Raw genomic sequence first — 3,086 nt, 5'->3', positions numbered from 1 at the left:
TATTTTTCAACAAAAAAAAAAGAAATATCCTTGCATGAAATCTTCAAGCTTTGACTTAGAGAAGCTAAATTGCTGAAATAAAAACTTGGATGTTGGTTTGGATGCTTCGGGACATAATTTGGACTCGTTTCTTCACAAAACTTGTTTGCTGGCAGAATTCATTTGTCATCTTAGAAAAATCATATCTCTCTCATATGAGATTGTTTTTTATTGAAATTCAGAACGTGAATAGGTCTTTGAGTCAGGAATCCAAAACAATTGTGCTTGCATCAAATCGAGTTCTATAGCTCAAGATATTCAAGTCAGAATGGTTGAAGGTCAACACTGGCATATTGCAACTTTTGACTTTGAAGGCTGCGATTTTCATGCTCTTCCTTATTTTATTTTCTTGCCTTAGATTTCCAGAAAGGTATGAATGTTAGATTTTTAATTCCACTAGAATTACTTTATTTCAACCTTTAAAGCTTACGCTCTACAAAAAATATCGACTGAAGGTCAAATATGTCAATTACCTCCAATTTACTTCTTTTTGTATCTTTCATCCAAAAGTACTTTCAAAACATAAAATAAAGAATATCAAGGTATTATATATAAAAAATATAGGCAAAACATTAGTTAAATGTGGATGAAACTATCGAATAATATGGTTGTATCACCTACCACTTTATAACTGGCTCCCAAAACTTTTCCCTCTTGCACTAATCGTTACCCAACTTCATAAACCACATGGTGAATGTCTGATAGAGATGTTGTGTCGTGGACTGTTTTAATAATGCGGGTATAGGAATGCTAAGAATTATTCTGATGCTTTGAATTGCTTTTGATAAAATGTATAATGCGGGTATAGTGCCTAATCGTGTTACTATGGTGAATGCTTTGGGTGCGTGTGCAGGTTTTAGAGCGATGGAAATGGGTGTTAGGATACATGATTTTATAAGGAGGAATGAATGGGAGTTGGATGTGATTATGGGAACCTCTTTAATTGATATATATTTGAAATGCGGGAGAATTGATGAAGGGTTGAAAGCTTTTATAAGTATGAAAGAGAAGAACGTTTCTACTGGGAATGCACTTATTCAAGGGCTGGGTTTTGCTAAAAGCGAGCGGGAAGCTGTTTGCCGGTTCAACAGAATGGAGCAAGAATGGTTTGAGGCGGATCATGTCACTTTGGCTACCGTGCTTAATGCTTGCAGCCACTCGGGGTTGGTTGATATGGGTCGACAGATATTTAGTTCTTTGATCAATGGAAATTATGGATTCTCCCCTAGTGTCAATGCATTATGCATGTTTGATCGAACTCTTGGCATGCGCTGGTTGTCTTGATGAAGCTTTCAAACTAATCAAAGAAATGCCTTTTGAACCCTCAAAGTCTATCTGGGGATCATTTCTGACCTGTTGTAGGCCTTATGGCAACTTAGAATTAAGTGACATTGCAGCTAAGAAGCTTGCGGAACTGGAGTCAGATAATGTACTTATTATGTTTCTTCTGTCTACTTTACATGCTGAAGTGGGAAGACACAGTGATGATGCTAGCGGGGAGGTAATGACTAATGAAAGACAGTGGACTTATGGAGTTGGATAGCAGTTCTGTTGAATCTGGACGCCTGGAACATGATTATGAATCTCTTTGTCTTTTCATGTACAGAAATAGTTCTTCACTTCTGTCCACTATAGGTGTTTGTGTTGTGCCTAACCAGGTCATATCAAATGCGATCTTGATGGCCTGAGGAATGCATTATCATTGTCAAATACTGGTTCAAGGACTGATTTCACTGTCTGGTAGTCTAATAGTCATACCTCATCGAAGTCGCCAACATTTTTTTGCAATCTATGAAGGTTATTTAGGTTTTTTAAAAAAACAATGAGCCTAGTAAACTTGAAAATTTGGAGAATGATACTAAAATTTTTTTAGTGAAATGACAGTTTGATTTTGTCGTGTTTCAGAAACATGATATCTACTAAATATCGTACTTCTAAAATGCAACAATTATATGTTATGCTTTTAAAACGTGATATTAACTAATATCGCACTTCTGAAGCGCTACAACTTAAGATGTCGTGCTTCATAAGTGCGACATCAATTAAAATTTAAATAAATCGACACTAGCAAAACACACAAACACTCTCTCGAAAAAAGAAAAAACAACCATTGACGCCCTCACATCTCTCTTAAAAAACTTGTTAATAACTTAGATTTTGCTCTTAAAACAACTAAAAATCAAACTCATCCTAATCTTCAAATATCATTTGATGTTTTTGTGTTGAAAATTCATCGCTCCCTTTACTGCCATCACTGGTGCCGCCGCTGTCATAGCCATTCTTGTAGTCCTATAACCAAGGTAAACATGCTATATTGCTATGAATTTGTATTTGATTTGGTTGAAGTCAAATAATTGTTTAGGTTGAATTTGGGGTTTATGGTGAATTTAGGGTTTGTTGAATCAATCATAAATTAGTTAAGAATACAATCAATTAGAATTTATTTGATATAGTTGAACATGAAAATAAGATGAATTAATGATGAATTAATTATTTTAATTAATTATATGTTGCTTTTAATTTAGGTTAAGTTGCCGAATTAGAAATTTTATGTATATTGTTGGAATTGGCCAATAATTTAGTTAAATACACACACACATTCATGCAATTGAGCATAAATGTGATTGAATTATGATGAATTACATGTTTCATTGAATTATTGATAAGTTGATGAATTTAGTTTTTCTTTGAATTATATTAATTTACTATGAATTTATGTTTGATTTAATATAATTGAGCATGAAAATATCAATTGGTAATGTATCATAAATTATATTTAATTTTTTATTAAGTTTGATTTAACGTTAAATTTTAAGAATTTGATTGAATTTGCTATGAAATTTTCCAATTAGGGTTGAGGTAATGCAATTTAGTTAAAATTACATTAAATTAACTAGAATCTGATTTTTTGTATAGAATGTCTAATAACATATTTATGTTATGTCATTACAATGACGATATTATTCCTGAAATGAACAATAGTATCACATATAATGACAGGAGCAATTTGTTGTTAACTAGTAATTTAGGCATGTCACATGTAAAAA

The 3,086-nt window shown here is 32.7% G+C and overlaps 1 pseudogene; it reads left to right on the top strand.

Moving 5' to 3' along the window:
• The first annotated feature begins 733 nt into the window (after nt 1–733).
• LOC133691735 (pentatricopeptide repeat-containing protein At1g06143-like) lies at nt 734–1,582 on the top strand (annotated as a pseudogene).
• The last annotated feature ends 1,504 nt before the right edge of the window (nt 1,583–3,086 follow it).

Source organism: Populus nigra, chromosome 4 (assembly GCF_951802175.1).
Source record: "Populus nigra chromosome 4, ddPopNigr1.1, whole genome shotgun sequence".
Classification (NCBI taxonomy): domain Eukaryota; kingdom Viridiplantae; phylum Streptophyta; class Magnoliopsida; order Malpighiales; family Salicaceae; genus Populus; species Populus nigra.
This window is presented reverse-complemented; position numbering and strand designations above follow the sequence as displayed.